The sequence below is a fragment of the Tachyglossus aculeatus genome, chromosome 17, assembly GCF_015852505.1.
Source record: "Tachyglossus aculeatus isolate mTacAcu1 chromosome 17, mTacAcu1.pri, whole genome shotgun sequence".
Classification (NCBI taxonomy): domain Eukaryota; kingdom Metazoa; phylum Chordata; class Mammalia; order Monotremata; family Tachyglossidae; genus Tachyglossus; species Tachyglossus aculeatus.
In genome coordinates this window covers 35,429,495-35,445,084 of record NC_052082.1, presented here as the reverse complement: position 1 = coordinate 35,445,084, position 15,590 = coordinate 35,429,495, and positions in this window count along the sequence as shown.

Below are 15,590 nucleotides of genomic sequence, written 5' to 3'. Positions count from 1 at the left end.
TGGCATTTGTTAAGCGCTTACTATATACAAAGCACTGTTCTCAGCGCTGGGGGGGGGGATACAAGGTGATGAGGTTGTCCCACGTGGGGCTCACAGTCTTAATCTCCATTTTACAGATGAGGTAACTGAGGGTCAGAGAAGTGAAGTGACTTGCCCAAGGTCACACAGCAGACAAGTGGCGGAGTCTGGATTAGAACCCATGACCTCTGACTCCCAAGCCCGTGCTCTTTCCATGACTTGCCCAAGGTCACACAGCAGACAAGTGGCAGAGTCTGGATTAGAACTCAGGTCCTCTGATTCGCAGGCCTGTGCTTTATCTACTGTGCCACACTGCTTTCAGGTTTTAGTCCCAGCTAATAATAATAATACTTTATAATTACGGTAATTGTTAAGCACTTGCTATGTGTCAAGCCCTGTTCTAAGCAGTGGGATGAGGTTGGACACAATCCCCATCCCACATGGGGCTCCAAATTTTAATCACCATTTTACAAATGAGGTATCTGAGGCACAGAGAAAATAAAAGACAGCAGACATTTGGTGGAGCCAGAATTAGAACCCAAGTCCACTGCTTCTCTAGCTCTGCCACTGCCCTGCTGGGTGACCTGGGACAAGTAACTTAACCTCACTGTGCCTCTCAGCCTTCTGACGAGAAAGCGCTGAGGGGAAACGAAAAGGCTTCATATATTCAAGGCGGCGTTGTTATCAGTGGCACAGTATCCCTGCTCAGAAAGTGGGGAGGGGCTCTACACCTCATCTGGAAGAAGGGGGAAAGATTGGGGTTCCAGGAATAGATATACCTGATTTATTTAGGTGCAACCAACAAACCAGAGCTCATCTGGGCTGAGTCCTGGGCCCAAGGCTCCCTGCCCTCCTCTCTCTACTCATGTGCTCGACCCTTTCCGTAAGCCCTGCTGGAGCTGTTTTTCCAGAGCACAGACTTGGGGTTGGGGAAGCAGCTGCTCTTACATGATGGCAGCAAACCGTCCCAAAGCCCCCCATTGAACCCTTATTCACACTGCCCCCCCAGGACCTGGAACTCATCTCCCTAAAATGGCCAGATCCTTACACTCCCCAATTTTGAAGCCCTCCTGAAAGGTCTCCCTCTCCAGAAAGTCTTCCTCAATGAGATTCCTCTGAATCTCAAAAGCCCTCAGCCATCCTCTACACTTGTGAATTTGCTTAGTTCTGTCCAGCCCCAGAAATTTTCCATCAGTTGGATATTTAATTTTCTTTTTTCTCTTTCTGCTGCTTGTGAATCAGTATCAAACGGTGGCATTTACGGAGCGCTTACTGTACTAAGTGCTTGGGAGAGCACAATACAATAGAGCTGGTAGACGGATTCCCTGCCCATGAGTTTACCCATCTTGACTGCCGCCTCAGTCTCCTCACAGATCTCTCTATTGTCTCTCCCTGCTCCAATCCAAACTTCAGTCTGCTGCCCGAATCATTTCTTTAGAAACAATTTTTCTACACCTGCCTCCCCACTCCTCACAAATCACCTTCTCTGCATTAACTGACTGTCCTTGCTACTCTCACTTCATCCCAGTTTACACTCTTCTTTTCTCTCAAGCTTACCTACTTGCTGTGCCTTATAAAGTATTTACTATATGTCAAGCACTGTTCTAAGTGCTGTTGTTGTCTTAACTACTTGCTGACATCTTGCTTTTACTCTCCTCCTGCCAGGAATGCTTTCCCTCTACACACCTGGCATCCGTTGTTCTCCCACTTTTCAGAGCCCTTCTAAAAATCACACCTTCCTCAAGAACCTTTCCCTGATTAATGTCTTATCCCCTAACCCTGTATTCCCCCAGGTGCCACTTCAGCACTTTCTCATCATTCTTAGCAGCAATGTTTTTTCCTCCTGTCTACAATTTATTTTGGTATCGCTCTCCCTAACTACATTGTAAGCTCCTTTATCTCCCTCCTCTGCCCATTCCCCAGCATTGATTATGCATTTGGCTGTGTACCTCAAGCATTTTTATACAGATCTCAACCCCATAGCACTTAAGTACATATTCTCCTACTCTTATCTGTATTTTATTTCATTGTCTGTCTCCCCCCGTGGACTGTAAACTCCTTGTGGGCAGGGATCACACCTACCAACTCCATTGTACTGTACATTCCCAACCACTTAATACAGTGCTCTTGCACGCAATAAGTACTCTGTAAATACCACTGGATGGCTGATGAGAAGCAGCGTGGCTCAGTGGAAAGAGCATGGGCTTTGGAGTCAGAAGTCATGGGTTTGAATCCCAACTCCACACATGTCTGCTGTGTGATCTTGGGCAAGTCACTTAACTTCTCTGGGCCTCAGTTACCTCATCTGTAAAATGGGGATTAAGACTGTGAGCCCCACGTGGGAGAACCTGATCACCCTGTATCCTCCCCAGCGCTTAGAACAGTGCTTTGCACATAGTAAGCACTTAACAAATGCCAATTATTATTATTATTTTTATTATTGACGAAGTCAGGCATCACGCTTCTAATTCTATTGTACCCCTCTAAGTTCTCAGTACAGTGATCTGTGCACAGTAAGCGCTATTGGTCAACTGATTGACTGTTTCAGGAGTAAAAATAAGGGTTGGATCATCCAGGGGGGATTTTCCTCAGAGGACTTTTTCAATCCCAAATGGAGAAATGGAGCAGAGATATTGGTAGTTCTCTGTTGCCTAGGACCCCTCTGCAGTTCTTCAGTCAGATGTTCTTGTCTATCTCACTGTCAACCCCTCAACCACATCCTGCCTCTGGCCTGGAAGGCCAGCCAGCCAGTTATTCTCCCCCACTTCAAAGCACTCCAAGAGGCCTTCCCTAAGTTCTCCTTTTCTTTTCTCCCACTCCCTCCTGCATCCCTTTATTCATCCCCCCACTCATTTACAAACCTGTAATTTGTTTATTTATATTAATGTCTATCGACCTTTCTAGACCGTAAGCTCATTTTGGGCAGGGAATGTGTCTGTTTATTGTTATTTTGTACTCTCCCAGGCACTTAGTACAATGCTCTGCACACTGTAAGCGCTCAATAAATACAATGGAATGAATGAATGTTTCTACTTGTCTCAACGGGGACGGGAAAGAATGGCTGACAACTGGAGAGGGGATGATCAATCAGGAGCAGAGTTTTAGTAGGCTTTGAAGGTAGGACGTGATACAGTGGATTTGAGTGGGAAGGATCTCAGGAAGTCCAGGTATAGGGAAGAGTGTGAGCCACTGACTGGAGACAGGACAGTCAAGGCCAAGGTACAGTTTGGAGGATGGCCAGCTGGGAAGGAGCAAAGCACATGAGCTGAGGTGTAGTGAAAGAAGAGTGTAGAAAAGGAAGAAAAGGGCATTTGGGAGGCAGGGAGCCGCCAGTCAGGAGGTTCCATTGGGTTTAGAGGGTGGATGAGAGTCCCTGAAAATTTCTGAAGAGGGAAGAGACGCAAGGCTGAGAGGGAGTTAAGTCTGGACAGAGTCAGTGTTGAGCTGGTGCTCAACTCAACTCCTCATCTTCCCACCCAGTCCCCCTCATCGCCCGAATTTTCCGTCACTATAGACACCACCACCATCCTTCCGATCTCATAAGCCTGCAACCTTGGCATTTACCTCGATTCACCTCTCTCCTTCAATAGGCGTATTAAGTCTGTCACCAAATCCTGCCGGTTTTTCCCTCACAACATATCTAGAATCCAACCTATCCTCTCCACCCAAACTGCTACTGGACTAATCCAAGCACTTTTCATATCCAGCCTCTGCTACTGTGCCGGCCTCCTAACTGACTTCCCTGGTTCTAGTCTCACCCTTCTGCTGCCCAGATTATTTTTCAAAAAAAAAGAAATCATCCTACACAGGTCTTCCCACTCCTCAAAAACTCTAATAATTTTCCGCTGATCACCACATTAAGTTGACACTCTTCACCACAGGCTTTAAGATACTTATGAGGAACAAAATAAGCAGATCACCTCCTAAAACTCCCTCCTTCTTCATATGTGAACACTCTCCCCACCTACAAAGCCTTATTAAAATCACATCTCCTCCAAGAGATCTTCCCCAACTAACCTGTAATTTTCTCTTCTCCTACTCCCTGTATCACCCTTTATTCCTCTCACCCTCATTTCCACAGCACTTATGTATAATAGCCATAACTTATTTTGATATCTGTCTTTCCATCTAGACTACAAGTTCCTTGTGGGCAGAGAGGGTGTCTACCAACTCTGATTTATTGTACTACTAATAATTAATAATAATTACGGTATTTGTTAAGCACTTACTATGTGCCGGGTACTGTACTAAGTCCTGGGGTGGTTACAAACAAGTCGGGTTGGACACAATCCCTGCCTCACGTGGGTCTCGCGGTCTCAATCCCCATTTTACAGATGAGGCCACTGAGGCATGGAAAGTGAAGTGATTTGCTCAAGGTCACACACACAGCAGACAAGTGATGGAGGTGGGATTAGAACACATGACCTTCTGACTCCCAAGTTTATGCTCTATCCACTAAGCCGTGCTGCTTCCCAAGCGCTTAGTACTGTGCTCTGCGCACAATAAGCACTCTGTAAATACCATTGAGTGATTGATAGGCAATCCATGAGGTAAAATAGAGAGGGTGAGCCGAATAAGTGCTTTAAAGTCAATGATAAGGAGTTTCTGTTTGATGTGGAGGTGGATGGGCAACCACTGAAAGTTCCTGAGGAGTGGGGAAACGTGGACCACACTGTTTTCAGAAAAATGATCTGGGCAACAGAACTTGAACTGAAGAGGAGAGAGATAGAAAGCAGAGAAGTCAGCAAGGAGTCTGATACAGTAGTCAAGGCAAGGTAGAATAAGTGCAGCGTGACTCAGTGGAAAGAGCCTGGGCTTTGGAGTCAGAGGTCATGGGTTCAAATCCCCGCTCCGCCAACTGTCAACTGTGTGACTTTGGGCAAGTCACTTAACTTCTCTGGGCCTCAGTTACCTCATCTGTAAAGTGGGGATTAAGACTGTGAGCCCCACATGGGACAACCTGATCACCTTGTAACCTCCCCAGTGCTTAGAACAGTGCTTTGCACATAGAAAGCACTTACAAATACCATTATTATTATTAAGTGCTTGATTAACGTGGTAGTAGTTTTGATGGAGAGGAAAGGGTGAATTTTAACAATGTTATGAAGGCAGGATTGACAGAATTTGGTGACAGACTGAAGGTGTGGGTTGAATGAGAGAAATGCACCAAGTTTCAATTACCTTATCAGCGATGATTGTCTTCAATTGCTTGAAAATGACAAAAACCTACAAAGACCCGGGGAAGTCCTAGGCGTTCTGCCCCCCAGCCCCTCGGGTTTGCTTAGGGATAAAGGGGCCAGTTTAGCCTTTCCAGGACACACTGACTTGTTTTGCCCAAGTGGGGCTGGTGTTTTGCACATAGTAAGCGCTTAAATGTCATCATTATCGTTGTTATTATTATAATTATTCAGCCCTGCCTTTGAGGTCATCCATCAATCAATCAGTGGTATTTATTTATTCAATTGTATTTATGGAGTACTTACTGTGTGCAGAGCACTCTACTAAGCGCTTGGGAAGTACAAGTTGGCAACATATAGAGACGGTCCCTACCCAAAAACGGGTTCACAGTCTAGAAGGGGGAGACAGACAACAAAACAAGCATGTAGACAGGTGTCAAAATTGTCAGAACAAATAGAATTATAGCTACATGCACATCATTAACAAAATAAATAGAACAGTAAATATGTACAAGTAAAATAGAGTAATAAATCTGTACAAATATATACAAGTGCTGTGGGGAAGGGTAGGAGGTAGGGGAGGGGGATGTGGAGGAGGAGAGGAAAAAGGGGGCTCAGTTTTGAGCATTTACTGTGTGCAGAGCCCTGTATTAAACCCTTGGGGGAACACAATATAACAAATTTGGTAAACATAACCCTGCTCACAAGTATAGAGGGTGAAGGGAGCTGGGGAGGAGAGAAGGGGAAGGAAGAGGAGGAGATGGGGGAGAAGATGGAGAAGGGGAGGTGAGAGGGAAAGGGAGCATTAACTTATCTGATCTGGAGCACGGACTGGGGGAAGACCCATTAGAAGACATCAGGCTCCAACCCAGGAGCCTGGTTAGAGGAGCTTCCTGTATCTCAGAAAGTCTGGGGCACCTGGTCAGAGGAGCTATCAAGGAAAATTCCAGACACCTGGTCCAAGGAGCTTCCCGTATCATGGAAAGTTGCAGGCACCTGGTCAGAGGAGCTTCCTCTGTCATCAAAAATTCCTGGTACCTGCTCAGAGGATCTTCCTGTACCATGGAAAATTCCGGGTGCCTGGTCAGAGGAGCTTCCTGTATCACGGAAATTTCCGGGCACCTAGTCAGTGGAGCTTCCTGATATCAAAGAAAGTTCCGGGTGCCTGGTTAGAGGAGCTTCTTTTATTATGGAAAGTTCCAGGTGCCTGGTCAATTTGTACTTCCCAAGCGCTTAGTACAGTGCTCTGCACATAGTAAGCGCTCAATAAATATGATTGATGATGATGATGATGATGATGGTCAGAGGAGCTTCCTGTATCACAGAAAGAGCGGTTCTTCTTGCTATGTCCACGTGGGCCTGTTCTCATGGCTGTGTTTACTTAGGATGTCAATCAACTGATCATAGTTATTGAGCACTAACTGTATGCAGAGCACTGTGCCAAGCACTTGGGAGAATACAATATAATCATCATCATGATGGCATTTATTAAGCGCTTACTATGTGCAAAGCATTGTTCTAGGCATTGGGGAGGTTACAAGGTGATCAGGTTGTCCCACGGGTGGCTCACAGTCTCCATCCCCATTTTACAGATGAGGTAACTGAGGCACAGAGAAGTGAAGTGACTCGCCCAAAGTCACACAGCTGACAATTGGCAGAGCCTGGATTTAAACCTCTGACCTCTGACTCCCAAGCCCGGGCTCTTTCCATTGAGCCACACTGCTTCTGTAACAGATATATAACAGGCACAGTCCCTGCTCACAACAAGCTTACAGTCTAGAAGGGGAGACCGGCATTAGCATAAATAATAATAATAATAATTGGCATTTGTTAAGCGCTTATTATATGCAAAGCACTGGGGAGAATGCAGGGTGATCAGGTTGTCCCACGTGGGGCTCACAGTTTTCATCCCCATTTTACAGATGAGGTAACTGAGGCTCAGAGAAGTTAAGTGACTTGCCCAAGATCACACAGCAGACATGTGGTGGAGCCGGATTTGAACCCATGACCTCTGACTCCAAAGCCCATGCTCTTTCCACTGAGCCATGCTGCTTAGCAGATGTGTACATAAATGCTGTGGGGATGAATAAAGGGAACAAATCAGAGTGATGCAGAAGGGAGTGGAAGAAGAAATGAGGACTTAGTCAGGGAAGGCCTCTTGGAGGAGATGGGCCTTGAAAAAGGCTTTGACAATGGGGAGAGTAATTGTCTGTCAGACATGAAGAGGGAGGGCATTCCAGGCCACAGGCGTGAGTTGGGCGAGAGGTCGGTGATGAGTTAGATGAGACTGAGGTACAGTGAGTAGGTTGGCATTAGAGGAGTGACGCATGGGGGCTGGCTTTAGTAGGAGAGTAGTGAGGTAAGAGGAGACAAGGTGAATGAGTGCTTTAAAGACGATGGTAAAGAGTTTTTGTTTGATGTGAAGGTGGATAGATAACCACTGGAGGTTCTTGAGGAGTGGGGAAACACAGACTGTACATTTCTGTAGAAAAATGATCAAGGCAGCAGAGTGAAATATGGACTGGAGTGGAGAGAGAGACAGGAGGCCGGGAGGTCAGCAAGGAGGCTGAAGTCCTGTGAAGACTGCGGGAGCTCCACGCTTTTCACTTCCACCTCGCTTTCTATCCTCTGTCTGGTTGCCGTAAGTTTGAGGGGACCAGGTTGCCGGGGCCTAATAATAACCATATTAAGAGTCAAGGCATCTGCTAAGCCCTAAGGTCGATATAAATCTAATCAGACACAGCGTTGTGGATCCAGGGGTCTGATCTCTGAGGAGAGGGGCAACAGATGTCAGCCTGTTTCAGCTCCCGCCCGTGTCCCAGGGCTGCCCTCCCCTTCCTGCTCCGTTGACCTCCATTAGCCAACCAGTCAATCATCGGTATTTACTGAGCAAAGCTTACGGGTGCGGAACACTGGACTAAGTGCTTGGGAGAGTGCAATGCAACAGAACTGGGACGCTATCACTGCCCTCAAGGAAAGAGTGTGGCCCAGGGGAAAGAACACAAGCCTGAAGTCAGAAGGACCTGGGTTCTAATCCCAGCTCTGCCACACGTCTGCTGTGTGATCTAGGGTGGGTTACACAACTTCCCTGTGCCTCGGTTACCTCATCTGTAAAATGGGGAGTAAGACTGTGAGCCCCATGTGGGTCATAGGCTGTGTCCAACCTAATTAGAGAAGCAGCGTGGCTCAGTGGAAAGAGCCCGGGCTTTGGAGTCAGAGGTCATGGGTTCAAATCCCCGCTCTGCCACTTGTCAGCTGTGTGACATTGGGCAAGTCACTTAACTTCTCTGGGCCTCAGTTACCTCATCTGTAAAATGGGGGAATTAAGACTGTGAGCCCCACGTGGGACAACTTGATTACTTTGTATCTATCCCATCGCTTAGAACAGTGCTTTGCACACAGTAAGCTCTTAATAAATGCCGTCATCATTATTATTATTAGCTTGTGTCAATCGATTATACTTATTGAACGCTTACTGTACCCTCAGAGTACTGTGTACAGTATTTAGTACAATGACTGACACTGAGTAAGCACTTAACAAATACCATTAAAAAAAGGCGCTTACATTCTAGTGAGGGAGACACACATGAAAATGAAACCCAGCCAGGGCAAGCTAGGGGAAAGGATATATATACACAGAGAAGCAGCGTGGCTCAGTGGAAAGAGCACGGGCTTTGGCATCAGAAGTCATGGGTTCAAATCCCAGCTCTGCCACTTGTCAGCTGTGTGACTTTGGGCAAGTCACTTCACTTCTCTGCACCTCAGTTACCTCACCCGTAAAATGGGGATTAAGCCCCACATGGGACAACCTGATCACCTTGTAACCTCCCCAAGTGCTTAGAACAGTGCTTTGCACATAGTAAGTGCTTAATAAATGCCATTATTATTATACATAAGTAATAATAATAATTGTGGCATTTGTTAAGCACTTACTCTGTGCCAAACACTGTTCTAAGCACAGAATAACGGGGTTGGATACCATCCCTGTCCCACGTGGGGCTCACAGTCTTCACCCTTATTTCACAGATCAGTAACTGAGGCACAGAGAAGAGAAGTGACTTGCCCAAGGCCACAGAGCAGACATGTGGCAGACCCGAGATTAGAACCCACATCCTCTGACACCCAAATCCATGCACTTTCCACTAAGCCATCCTGCTTTAAGTGTTGCGGAGCTAGGACACAACAAGCAGCGTGGCTCTGTGGGAAGAGCCTGGCCTTTGGAGTCAGAGGTCATGGGTTCAAATCTCGGCTCTGCCAACTGTCAGCTGTGTGACTTTGGGCAAGTCACTTAACTTCTCTGGGCCTCAGTTACCTCATCTGGAAAATGGGGGAATTAAGACTGTGAGCCCCCCGTGGGACAACTTGATCACCTTGTAACCTCCCCGGCGCTTAGAACAGTGCTTTGCACATAGTAAGCACTTAATAAATGCCTTTATTATGATTATTATTATTATTATCCTAGGGCTTAGGGAGATGGAACCCAAGTGCATAAGTGAGGCAGAATCAATCAATCAATCAGTGGTTTAGAGAAGGAAAATAAGATGAGGAGGTCAGAGGTTAGTCAGGGAAGGTTTCCTGGAGCAGATGAGAATGGCCTTTAGAGCATGAGCTGATCCCAGCCCCTGGATCCCAGCTCCCGCCCCCCACCCCCTGGCTCCTGGTCCCAGAATTCCAGCTCCTGGCCCCCATCCCCTAGCCCCAGGCCTCCACTTCCCGGCCCCCCATCCTCCGGCCCCCGGCCATCACCTCAAGCTCGGATCACAAGTCCCCAGCCGTAACCCAGCTCCGTGGGCTCAGCAATCACCACTCCGGTGGGTTTGGAGTCACATGGGGGCGGGTTTGGATCCACACAGGGGAGGGGAATGGCCGGACACAGCCAGACACAGCCGGACACAGCTGGATGCCCAGCACACTCCGCGCACCCAGGGTGTGGGAAGGAATCTGGGTGGATCCCAACATTCGTTCCAAGGGCTAAATGCTGGGAAATGCCGGCTGCTGCTGCCCGGGGACTGTCCGGTGGGCCCTCACTGAGCACTGCTCATGGCTCTTGCTGAGCATTACCCAGGATCCTGGCTGAGCACTGTTGAGAGCCCTGCTTGAGCACTCATGAGGACCATTGCCCTCACCAGTTGTTCCAGACATTTAACTCCCTCCTCAAACCCCCATCCCACTACATCCCTAATCCCTTGCCCCTGATTACCTGACAACTTACTTTATTGAGGAAATTGGAACTATCTGGCATGAGCTGTCTAAAATCTCCCCACCACTCCCCACTCTTGTCCCTTCTTCAACTCTCCCGGCATTGTCTCTAAAGGAGATCTCCCATCTTCTCTCAAAATCCACTCCCTCCACCTGCGCATCTGATCTCATTCCTTTCTTCAAAACACTTGCCCTCTCCCTTCTTCCCTCCCTAACCACCATCCTCAACTGTTTGCTCTCCAATGGCTTTTTCCCCACTGCTTTCAAGCATGCCCATATCTCCCTTTTCCTGAAAAAACCCTCCCTTGACCCCATGGCTCCCTCCAGTTATCGCTCCATCTCCCTCCTTCTAGTCCTCTCCAAAATCCTTGCGGGAGTAGTCTACACCTTCTGTCTTAGTTTCTCTCCTCCAATTCCCTCCTTGATTCCCTCCAATCTGGCTTCCGTCCCCTTCATTCCAGAGAAACTGCCCTCTCAAAGGTCAAAAGAGATCTCCTTCTTGCCAAATCCAACGGTCTCTACTTCATCCTAATTCTCACTGACTTTGATACTATCAATTATCCCCTTCTCCTGGATACATTATCCAACCTCAGCGTCACTGACACTGTCCTCTCCTGGTTCTTCTCCTATCTCCCTGGCAATATCTGTATTTTTATTTATTTATATTAATTTCTGTCCCGCTCCCCCCGCCCCGCAAACTGTATGTTCATTGTGGGTAGGGAATGTGTCTGTTATATTGTTATATTGTACTCTCCAAAGTGCTTAGTACAGTGCTCTACAGAGATAAGTGCTCAATAAATATGATTGACTGACTGATCCAAGCTGAGCATTTCGGAGGGCCCCAGGTGAAGTGGTCCTGATAAGGCCAATAAGGGATGAGGGAGTTTGTGACTCAGCTTTACCAACGGAACAAACCACAGTGTTCAGTATTACAGTAAGAAAACATTTATTCGCTGCAGAAATAATTATAATCATGAAGGATCCTGCTTCCAATAAGCCCTCTAACCCAGGAGCATTGAGATTCTGGACACCATTAAGTTTTGAAACCCAGGGACCACAAGATTTCAGGTACCATTAAAATCCTCAACCCAGGGGCAACGGGATTAAACCCTCAGCCCAGGGGTGATGAGATTTCTCCTTCCTGAGATAATCAGTATTCAGTTTGAGAATGGACGGAGAGTAGCACAGGTGTCCCCGGCCAAAAGGTCTCCTCCAGCCCAGGCTGTCTCTGCCAACACTTCGGATAACAGACAATGCGTTCTGTGCTTAAATGGTGTCTCACCTGAGTCTCCAGTAGCTGTGTCAGTAGTTATTCAGAGTTGGTCATTGGTGTCCGTAGTTGTTCAGAGTGGTCTTCGCTCAGGCTGGTTGATAACAGTGATATACGCCCAAGGACACCCTATCTAATAAATTAACAAACTGGAAACTGCACCCCTTCACTTGGCAAGGTGTTTTAGCAAGATGCAAACTGCACCCTTCAGCTGGGCAGCCGGGGAAGTCGCAGATGAGTGCAGAAAGATGCTGAGGAGCACTGTTTGGGTTTAGGGTCGGAGGGGAGTACTGCTGATCAGAGGAGGCTGAGCATTGGGGGGAAGGCTGATGAAGGTGGGGGGGGGGGGGAACCCTACTGGGCCAAGTCCTACATGGCCTTGGGTTAGTGGTGTTTTTGGGATTTTTGCCGTGAGGGCTTGGCGGGCGTGCTTGCAGTGACTTCTGGAGCTCTGAAGTCTTGTTTCCTTTGAGAAGCTGCTTCCTTAGAGAAGCAGCGTGGCTCAGTGGAAAGAGCACGGGCTTTGGAGTCAGAGGTCATGGGTTCAAATGCCAGCTCCGTCAATTGTCAGCTGTGTGACTTTGGGCAAGTCACTTCACTTCTCGGGGCCTCAGTTCCCTCATCTGGAAAATGGGGATTAAGATTGTGAGCCCACGTGTGACAACCTGATCACCTTGCATTCCCCCCAGCACTTAGAACAGTGCTTTGCACATAGTAAGCGCTTAACAAATACTATTATTATTATCATTTGTGCTCAAAGTGCTGGGGAGGTTACAAGGTGATCAGGTTGTCCCACAGGGGGCTCACACTCTTACTCCCCATTTTACAGATGAGGGAACTGAGGCCCAGAGAAGTGAAGTGACTTGCCCAAAGTCACACAGCTGGCAATTGGTGGAGCCAGAATTTGAACCCACGACCTCTGACTCCAAAGCCCGGGCTCCTTCCATTGAGCCACGCTGCTTCTCTTGTTTTGTTGTCTGTCTCTCCCCCTTCTAGATTGTGAGCCCATTGTTGGGTAGGGACTATCTGTTACCAAACTGTACTTCCCAAGGGCTTAGTCCAGTGCTCTGCACACAGTAAACGCTCAATAAATACGACTGAATGAATGAATGAATGGGGTATATGAGGGCCCAGGTTGAGCGTGGGTTGGATGGCCTGTGGGAAGCCTTGGGGAGAGAGTTGGGGCAGGGGGAGCGAGGGAGGGAGGGGAAGGAAGAAGGATGGAAGGAGAAGGTGTTGCTGGATAGAGGTCATTGTACCTGCCAGGCTGTTCTCGGGGGGATTCCTGCCAGTTCAGTGCCCTGTGACCTGCCCCCCGCCCTCCACCCCTCACTCCCTCCACCTCCCCTGTCACCTGTATCCCTCCATGATGGCAGTCCTGATGGTGGCAGGAACAGCTCCCCTCCGGTCTCCCCAGAAAAGCCTGGCACCGTTGGAGGAATCAGGGGCTTCCCCAGGAAAATTCCACCAGCTTCCAGCGGCTCAGCTACGACACTGTTGAACCATGGCCCAAGTGAATCCTTAACTAGGTAGGGGGGCATTGGGGGAAAGCCAGACCCTGGACCCCTCACCGCGTTAGTATAATCACTCATCCTATGCCAACTGGATTACTGCATCAGCATCTGATTTCCCAACCTCCTGTCTCTCCCCACTTCAGTCTATACTTCACTCTGCTGTCTCGTATCTTCTAGCTATGTGCCAGAGCACTGCACAACGCCTGGCATATAGTAAGTGCTTAAAAAATGCCACTATAACCTTTACCGTGTATCTATCCCAGTGCTTAGTACAATGGTTGACACATAGGAAGCGCTTAACAATAGCACGATAATGGTTATTGTTATTAGAGGCTGGAGGCAGAGAGGCTAGGAAGGGAGACCAGATGAGGGAAGCCTTTCATTATGCCCATAATAGGAATAATTGTATTTATTAAGGGCTTATTGAGTGCTGAGCACTCGACCAACTGCTGGGGCAGGATACACACGTGGGAATTATTCATTCAATTATATTTATTGAGTGTTTACTGTGGGCAAAGCACTGTACTAAGCGCTTGGGAGAGTACAGTACAACAACAACCCAACCCCTTCAGGGCCTGAAGGAACTCACTGCCCGCTCGTCCCAGTTTGGGCCCCGGCAGAACCCTCGCGACCACTGGGAGGAACCGCTTCTCTGCTAGGGGCTGTGGGTTCCCCAGCTGGATGATACTCCCGGGCTTGTGAAGACACTTATTTATACTTCTAAAAGGTAATTAATAAAGCCCAGGAAGGGCTGTGAACGTGAGAACTGAGTTCCCAAGCCACCTCCAGTTATTCTGGAGTTGATTTTCTAGGTCCTCAGTTTCTTCTCCTCTTCCTCCTCTGCCTCACCTCCCTAGGGACTACCTTCTGACCCTTTCAGCACTCCTGCAGGAGAGAACGGGCAAGCAGAGTAAAATAAAATAATAAATGTTGGTATTTGTTAAGCACTTACTGTGTGCCAAGCACTGTTCTAAGCGCTGGGGTAGGTACAAGGTAATCAGGTTGTCCCACGTAGGGCTCACAGTCTTCATCCCCATTTTACAGATGAGGTAACTGAGGCACAGAGAAGTTAAGTGACTTGCCCAAAGTCACACAGCTGACAAGTGGCGGAGCTGGGATTACAACCCATGACTTCTGACTCCCAAGCCCGGGCTCTTTCCACAGAGCCACGCTGCTACCTCTGTAGAGTAGGGTGGAGCTTGGGAACTTGTACTTCCCAAGCGCTTAGTACAGTGCTCTGCACACAGTAAGCACTCAATACGATTGATTGATTGATTGATTGAGGGGGGTGCCCTGGGAACAGCTCTGGTGGTAAATTTCATCATCATCATCATCGTCATCATCAGTGGTATCTGTTGAACTCTTACTTTGTGCAGAGCACTGCACTAAGAGCTTGGGAGAGGACAATACAACTGAGTTGGTAGACACATTCCCTGCCCACAGTGAGCCTACAGTCTAGAGGGGGAGACAGACATTAATATATAGATAATTTCTAATATAATACATAAATGATGGGAAAGGAGGTTATTCATTCAATGGTATTTATTGAACATTTGCTGTGTGCAAAGCACTTTACTAAGCACTTGGGAGAGAACAATACATCAATAAACAGACACATTTCCCTGCCCACAACGAGTTTACAGTCTGTGGGGGGAGGGAAGACAGACATTTAATATAAATAAATAAATTTCAGGTATATACCTAAGTGCTGTGGGGGGAAGAACAAAGGAAGCAAGTTAGGGCGGCAAAGAAGGGGGTGGGAGAAGAGGGAAGGGGGGCTTAATCTGGGAAGACCTCTTGGAGGAGATGTGCCTTCAAAAAGGCTTTGAAAGGGGGTAGAGTAATTGTCAGATTTGAGGAGGGAGCACATTCCAGGCCAGGGGCGAGGGGTCAGAGCTAATGGCTAAAATTATGGTTTGGGATTATCTGCCCACCTCTTTTTTTGTAGTCTGGAAAATGTTCGGTGGCCCAGTGTCACTGCTGTTAGAACAAGCCAACTGAGCGGGTTAGCAACATTCCAGTTGGGCAAGCAAAACTCCAGCAAGGCTAGCAGTACTCTAGCCGGGCCAGCAATGCCCCAGCTGGGCCAGCGACAGTTCCGCCCAGGCTAGGAAAGCCCGCAGGTAGAAGGAACTTGCTTTGCTGGGCAGATGCAACCACGGGCTTTTTGCACTGGAGCGTTTGCTTACAGAGAAGTGATGAAACGCACACCTGGCTGGCGATTAGCAAGCAGAAAGTTCTTTCACTTTCCCTTCGTCTAAGCAGCAGGCATTCCGGGAAGGGCTAGAAGGAATCATCCCCCATCAGGGATTAACTCCAAGGTCAAGGGGGGCCAGGACTGCACTCTCATAAGTTTATAGGAAAATGAAACTGACTCAACAAACTCAGGCCCGCCCCCCGGCTCCAACCCTG